Source organism: Salvelinus sp. IW2-2015, unplaced genomic scaffold, assembly GCF_002910315.2.
Source record: "Salvelinus sp. IW2-2015 unplaced genomic scaffold, ASM291031v2 Un_scaffold1805, whole genome shotgun sequence".
Classification (NCBI taxonomy): Eukaryota; Metazoa; Chordata; class Actinopteri; order Salmoniformes; family Salmonidae; genus Salvelinus; species Salvelinus sp. IW2-2015.
The window spans coordinates 140,415-148,990 of NW_019943178.1; the positions used below are offsets into that span (position 1 = coordinate 140,415).

At 43.9% G+C, this 8,576-nt stretch overlaps 1 pseudogene; it reads right to left on the reverse strand.

The window, feature by feature from the left end:
• The window catches only part of LOC112072031 (retinal guanylyl cyclase 2-like), a 38,332-nt pseudogene that overhangs the window by 10,949 nt on the left and 18,807 nt on the right, over positions 1-8,576 (reverse strand).

Consider the following 8,576-nt stretch of genomic DNA (forward strand, 5'->3'; position numbering starts at 1 on the left):
ATAAGGATCCAAGGCTCTTAAGGACACAGAATCAGTCTGAAGACGGGAAGCCAGAAAAGCAAATAAAGTTGCATGTCATTACGATAGTCAATATTGGTGGTCCTCATGGTCAGCCCCAAGTTCTATTGATTCAAAATGGAGTCAAAATATGCCTTTGCTGGAGCTCCCATGATGCCTCTTTCCTGGCGAGGGTTCAAAGGTCAGTTGGTGCGGTGCGTCATGAAGTCTGATGCGTCAGTGGTGCGTGCATCATGACGTTGTCGTCGTCCACCATAGCTAACCATAGCCACCGTTTCTGACAGTGGAGATCTTCTTCACGGTCTTCTGGGGAGCAGCTTGAAGTCCTTTTGATCTCCTGGACAGACCTGGAAACACACAAAATACAAACTAAAAAGAAAGGAGAGAGATTATAGCCAGAGTGTGTGCCTCCTAACAGTGGCTTACACTAGGGTGACAGTTCCAGGCCTCGATGTCCAGCCGCAGTTACTGCTGTCAGATTTCAGACCTGGGACACCAAGACTAGACTCACACTGGCTGACATTTCAGAATACATCAAAGAGCTTCAGGGAGAAAGCAGTACTGTGGACCCAGTTAAGGGTCTACGTGTTCATGAAACAACAACCTGTTCAATATCATAAAACAGTTATAATGGTATTCGCATCAAATCGATAAAATATGCAACTACGACACAAAAAGTTAGTGAGTTTTCCAGGAACAAACTTAAGGGACAAACATTAGACAACATACAACATAACATACAGTGACAAAAACAACATATCTGGATTCCACACTGTAGGCAGCTCACATAACAATTAACCTATACAGTAGCTACCTGTTCCAGCTCACATACATATTAACTATACAGTAGCTACCTGTTCCAGCTCACATAACATATAACTATTCACGTAGCTACCGTTCCAGCTCACATAACATATTAACTACACAGTAGCTACCTGTTCCAGCTCACATAACATAGTAACTATATAGTAGCTACCCTGTCCCAGCTCACCATAACATATTAACGTACTATAGTAGCTACTTGTCCCAGCTTCACAAACATATTAACTATTATTAGTAGCACCTTTCCCCGTTCACAACATAGTAACTATATAGTAGCTACCTGGTCCCAGCTTCACATAAAACTATTAACTATTTACAGTAGCTACCTGTTCCAGCCTCACACAACATAGTAACTATATTAGTAGCTAACCTGTCCCAGCTCAATCAAACACCATATTAAAACTATATAGAGGCTACCTGGTTCCCAGCCTTCACTAACATAGTTAAAAACGTATACAGTAAGCTACCTGTCCCAGCATACACATAACATATTAACTATATTTAACGTAAAGCTACTTGTCCCAGCCTCAAATAACATAAAACACTATACAGTAGGCTACCTGTCCCAGCTCACTAACATAGTAACTAAATAGTAGCTACTTGTCCCAGCTCAATAACATAAACATATGGTAGGCTTACCTGTCCCAGCTCACATAACATCATTAACCTATATATTAGCTACCTGTACCCAGCATACTTAACATAACCCATATGGTTGCTATCTGTCCCAGCTCACATAAACATATGAAACTATATAGTAACTACCGTTCCCAGCTACATAAATAGTAACTACATGGTAGCTACCTGTCCCAAGCCAAACATATTAACTATATGGTAGCTACCTGTCCCAGCTCACATATTAACTATATGGTAGGTACGTGTCCCAGCTCACATAACATATTAACTATATTGGTAGCTATCTGTCCCAGCCTCACATAACATAGTAACTAATGGTAGCTACCTGTTCCAGCTTCACATATTAACTATATAGGTGCTACCTGTCCCAGCTCACAATTAAACTATATGGTAGGGTACCTGTCCCAGCTCACTTTAACTATATGGTAGGTACCTTGTCCCAGCCACATATTAACCTATTATGGTAGGACCTGTTCCAGCTCACATATTTACTATATGGTAGGTACCTGTCCCAGCTTCACATATTCAACTTATATGGTAGGTACCCTGTCCCAAGCTCACAATAATTAACTAATATGGTAGGTACATGGTCCCAGATGTGATCAACATCTCTTGCCTCCAGCGTGTAGTTATATAGATCAGATTATTTTGCTCTATTAAAAAAAACACAATAGTGCTCCATACCAGTATATTAGCTAAAAATTAATATTGACCATACTCAGAATCAAAATCTTCAACATATCACTGTTTACAAGTGAAACTTAGGCCGGATGAATGCAAAAGTGCATGTCGAAAACGCACCTTTGATTTGGAATCCCGGCCCATAAACTTGCTAAAGGTAGAAGAACTGATTTGTATCAGTGACCAACAAATTGAATATGAAACGGTGTTGGGTGGTAAACCCAAAACCAGTTTGAGTTGAGTTGTATTTATTGACACCTTTATCAACCAGGCAAGTGCAGGTAAGAACAAATTGTTTATGTACAATGATCTGCCTGGCAAGTCCCAAAGTACAAAGCAAGTAAAAACGTCACCAAACAAGTAATGTTATACATTTTCCATGCATAACATTACCCTTATGTTAATTCAGTTTATTTCATTCTTTGTAAGCTGTTGCAGTTCTCAGCTTTTTCCTCTTCTTGTACCTCGCTAATGCTCCTCCATCTGCAGGCCATGTGAGCCATTTGCCTGTGGAAAACGAATCGGACACAGAGGCGGGATTCAACAAGAAAAGGCACAGACAGTGGAGGAAGAGTGATCAGGAGGCTAGGAAGGAGGAGAAGGCGTTCCACCTTCTTGAATTCCAGGGGCGGACGGGGAGAGGTTTCTCAAAAGTTGTCCTTCCCTATAGCCAGTAGGTCTCTCTGTTCCTCGGCTTTCTCCTGCGGAGAGGAGAGAGTATAGGAGGACCCAAGGATAGGGAGAGGAGAGAGAATGAGAAACACAGAGAGTTCAGTAGGGAGTTCTAGGGAGTTCTTCGGGCTAGTTCTAGAGCGTCTGTAGTCTGGGCTGGGTAGTTTGCTTCTTTGTAGTTCTAGGGAGTTCTTTGGTTAGTTCTAGAGCGTTCTTTGCGTAGTTCTACCGGGAAGTTCTTGTTAGTTCTAGGGAGTTCTTGGCTAGTCTTAGAAGAGTTCTTGGGTAGTTCCTAGACGCGTTCTTTGGTACGTTCTAGCGCGTTCTTGGTAGTTCTAGGGAGTTTCGTTTGGTAGTTCTAGAGCGTTCTCCTTAGTTCTAGGAGATCTGAGCTTGACTGTATGCAACATGATGGTGTCCCAGGTATAAGTCAGTCTTTTGTCTCTTACCTCAAAGGTCAGTGTTTGCCTCCCAGTTGCACCTTGTATCCTGCTTGAGTTCCCGGGATTTTAAACTGTGCTGTTACTGGACATGCGATTCTGTAGGCTGCAAATTACAGGGCGGCAGGACACTCACAAAGTCAAGTTCACAATAGACATTGCTCTAGAGAAAGCTCAATGCTCTTTCATGCACCCACGACAAGGATCCTTAAACTTCTTTAGAATGAACATAAAGCCTAGAACAGTGCCTTATACAGTGCCTTCAGAAAGTATTCAAGACCCCTTGACTTTTTCTACATTTTGTAACGCAAACTTACAGCCTTATTTCCAAAATGGATTGAATATATATTTTTCGCTCAGAAATCTACTACACAATAAACGCATAATGACCGAAGCGAAAACGTGTTTTTAGAAACTTGAGGACAATCATTAAAAAAACCCGAAACAGAATACCTTATTTACATAAGTAGTCAGACCTTGCATATTTGAGACTAGAAATTGAGCTCAGCGTGGCATCCTGTTTCCATTGATCATCCTTGATTATGTTTCTTACAACTTGATTCCACTTGTGGTAAAATTAATTGATTGGACATTGACTTTGGAAAGGCACACACCCTGTCTATATTAAGCCTTCCACAGTTGACGTGCATGTACAGAGCAAACACCAACGCCATGAGTGTCACAGCGAATTTGTCCGTAGAGCTCAGAGACAGAATATTTCGAGGCACAAATCTGGGGAAGAGTACAAAAAATGTCTGCCAGCATTGAAGGCCCCAAGAATTACGTGGCCTCCATCATTCTTAAATGGAAGAAGTTTGAAACCACCAAGACTCTTCGAGAAGCTAGCCAGCCGCCAAAACTGAGCAGATTCGGGGAGAAGGGCCTTGGTCGTCAGAGAGGTGACCAAGAACCCGATGGCACGCACTGAGCTCGAGACAGTTCCTCTGATGGGAGTAGGTGAGAACCTTCCAGTGAAGGACAAACCATACTCTAGCACTCCACCAGATCCAAGCCTTTATGTAGAGTTGCCGCAGGAAGCCACTCTTCTTCAGTAAAAGGCCTGATATTACCCCTTTTGGAGTTTGCCAATAGGCACCTAAGACTATCAGCACCATGAGAAACAAAGATTCTCTGGTCTGTATGAAACCAAGATTAAACCTCTTTGGCCTGAATGCCAAGCATCATATTCTGGAGGAAACCTGGCACCATCCCTACGAGGAACTAGATGGCTGAGTGGCAGCATCATGCATGTGGGATGTTTTGCAGCGGCAGGTACTGGAGACTATCAGATTGTATGGTAAAGACAAACGGAGCAAAGGACAGAGATTCCTTGATGAAACTGCTCCAAGAGGGCTCATACCTCAAGACTGGGACCCGAAGGTTCACCATTCAACAGGACAACGACCCTAAGCACACAGCCAAGGACAATGCAGGAGTTGGCTTCTGGACAAGCTTCTGGATGTCCTAGTGGGCTCAGCCAGCAGCCCAGACTCTAACCCGTACTCTACAATCATCTGGAGAGACCTGAAAATAGCTGTGCCAGCAACGCTCCCCATCCACCTGATCAAGCAGCTGGAGGATCTGCAGAGAAGAATGGCGAGGAAACTCTGCAAATACAGGTGTGCTAAGCTTGTAGCATCATACCCAAGAAGGACTCAAGGGCTGTAATCACTGCCAAAGGTGCCTTCACAAAGTACTGACGTAAAGATCTGAATACTCATGTAAAGTGTTATATTCCTTTTTTTTAAATATATTTTTTATTTTAAAAAAAAAAAGTTTTTGGTTCGTCATTATGGGGTATGTGTCTAGATTGATGAGGGGAATTTGTAAAAAAAAAAATAAGTTTTTAGAATAAGCTTGTAACGAACAAAATTTGAGAAAGGGTTATGGTGGTGTCCTTACTTCCGAAGGCCACTGTATATGCATAGTGATTATAACTTACGCATCCCATCACTCCATACGAGAAGCTGTGAGTGACAGTGGTCTTCCGAAACAGACAGTACTAGCATGTCAGGTCCCCACCACCCCCGCCAACAACACGGGACCCTACAAGACACAACACACACAACAACACACACCACCACACACACACACACACACACACACACACACACACACACACACACACACACACACACACACACACACACACACACACACACACACACACACACACACTATAGATAGGCACTGTGTGTTTTTACACACACACTATAGATAGGCACTGTGTGTTTTTTGTGCATGTGCGTTCATATGTATGTGTGTACCCCCTGTATCTCTCACCTGAGTGTAGTCCTATGCGTATCCGTACAGGTACGTCAGGCATGTGTCTCATCTTGAAGGTGCCCACAGCACTGAGGATGTCTAGCGCCATGTTGGATATCTCTGCCGCGTGACGATCTCCGTTGGCAACCGGTAACCCTGACGCCACCATGTAGGCATCGCCTATTGTCTCCACCTACGGGTAGAGAGGAGGACGGGTGGAAAACATTTTGAATGGTCAATTAACTTCAGGTGATATATACAGTATGTATATACAGTACCAGTCAAAAGTTTGGACACACCTACTCATTCAAGGGTTTTTCTTTGTTTTTACTATTTTCTACATTGTAGAATACTAGTGAAGACATCCAAACTATGAAATAACACATATGGAATCATGTAGTAACCAAAAAAGTGTTAAACAAGTCAAAATATATCTTATATTTGAGATTCTTCAAAGTAGCCACCCTTTGCTTGATGACCGCTTTGCACACTTGGCATTATCTCAACCAGCTTCATGAGGTAGTCACCTGGAGTGCATTTCAATTAACAGGTGTGCCTTGTTAAAAGTTCATTTGTGGAATTTCTTTCCTTCTTAATGCATTTGAGCCAATCAGTTATGTTGTGACAAGGTAGGGGTGATATACAGAAGATAGCCCTATTTGGTAAAAGACCAAGTCCATATTATGGCAAGAACAGCTCAAAATAGCAACGAGAAATGACAGTCCATCACTACTTTAAGACATGAAGGTCAGTCAATACAGAACATTTCAAGKACTTTGAAAGTTTCTTTAAGTGCAGTCGCAAAAACCATCAAGCGCTATGATGAAACTGGCTCTCATGAGGACCGCCACAGGAAAGGAAGACCCAGAGTTACCTCTGCAACAGAGGATAAGCATTAGAATTAACAGCTTCAGAAATTGCAGCCAAAATAGATGATTCACCGAGTTCAAGTAACAGATACATCTCAACATCAACTGTTCAGAGGACACTGCATAAATCAGGCCTTCATGGTTGATTTCCTGCAAAGAAACCACTACTAAAGGACACCAATAATAAGAAGAGACTTGCTTGGGCCAAGAAACACGAGCAATGGGCATTAGACCGGTGGAAATTGTCCTTAGGTCTGATGAGTCAAAATGTTAGATTTTTGGTTCCAACCACCTTGTCTTTGTGAGACGCAGAGTAGGTGAACGGATGATCTCTGCATGTGTGGTTCCCAGCGTCAAGCACGGAGGAGGAGGTGTGATGGTGTGGGGGTGCWTTAATGGTGACACTGTCACTGATTTATTTAGAGTTCAATGCACACTTAACCAGCATGGCTATCACAGCATTCTGCAGCGATYTGACATCCCATCTGGTTTGCGCTTAGTGTGTCAGAGTGTGCGCAACTGGTCGAAGGAAGTCAGGTGCAGGAGAGCAGAGATGAGTGAAKAGGCACTTTATTCAGGCAGAAGAAAACAGCTGGACGCAACTGCGTCACAACACTCCGGCCCAAGGAAAAAAAGCGATAGCGCACAAATTACACAAATAGGTACAAATAACAAAACCACGGGTTACAACAATACCCGGCGCAAAACCAGCCTGTAGCATCACACATGTAACGAACGGACAATACCACACACAGACATGGGGGGGAACAGAGGATAATATACACGTAGAGTAATGAGGGGATGTAAACCAGGTGTGCGGGAAAACAAGACAAAACAAATGGAAAATTAAAGGTGGAGCGGCGATGGCTTGTACCTCCACGAATCCACCCGAACTCAACCCAATTAAAATGGTTTTGGGATGAATGTGGACTGTCAGAATGAAAGAATAGCCATTCGGCCAACAAGGTGCTCAGCAATATAGAAATGGGACTCTTTTCAAGACTTGTTAAAAAGCATTCCAGGTGAAGCTGGCTTGAAGAGAGTGGGTGCGATACGTTTGAGAATCGGATAATGCGCCAAAATGTTTTTTGATCATGGGAGAGGGCGGGGGGGGGCGGGGGGGGGGGGGGGGGGGGGGGGGGGGGGGGGGGGGGGGGGGGGGGGGGGGGGGGGGGGGCGGGGGGGGGGGGCGGAGCGGGGGGGGGGTGATGTTTACCGACTTTTTTGATTACTACACGATACCATATGTGTTTTTTGATAGTTTTGATCTTCACTTTTATTCTACAATGTAGAAAATAGTAAAATAAAGAAACACCCTGAATGAGTAGTCTGTGTCCAACTTTTGACTGGTACTGTTATAGATATAACAAGGGAAATGTACTGGGCAGACCAAAGCCTAATTAAGGGCACTGTTGAAGTTTCCCTACAGGAAGTTTTAGTAGTATGAGTAGTAACTTTGCTCCAGATTCGTTAGTTTGTAAGGCACTGCTGAGTGTCAATTGTGTGAATATAGTGTGGTTCACCAATCGCTTCTCTCTCTCTCTCTCTCCTCTTCTCATCTCTCTCTCCTCTCATCTCCAGCACCTCATCTCTATCTCTCTCTCTCTCATCTCTCTCCTCTCTCTCCTCTCCTCTCTCTCTCTCTGTCATCTTCTCTCTTCTCCTCTCGTCTCTCTTCTCTCTCTCTCTCTCTCTACCTTATAGACATCGTGGTTGCCAATGATGGCGTCAAACAGGTTAGAGGTCCTTCAGAAGGTCAACCACTTCGATGGGCTTCGCTATTGGCTGAGATGGTGGTGAAGCCAACGATGTCACTGAAGTACAGCGTCACGTTGTCAAAGTACTCCGGTATCAACCGTACCACCACCTTTCAGGGCATTCGCAACCGTCCTAGGAAAGAGAGGGAGTGTGGTGTGGAGTGAGAATCTGAGTGAGTAGTTTTCCTCCTTTTGTTTCTCTATCTCCAGCTCCTCGGTTCTCCTCTGATCAGATCCTCCAGTGTGGTGTGGTGTGTGTGTGTGTGTGTGTGTGTGTGTGTGTGTGTGTGTGTGTGTGTGTGTGTGTGGTGTGTGTGGTGTGTGTGTGGTGTGTGTGTGTGTGGTGTGTGTGTGTGTGTGTGTGTGTGTGGTGTGTGTGTACTTACGGTGGCAGCATCTGAGTGAGTAGTTTCTCA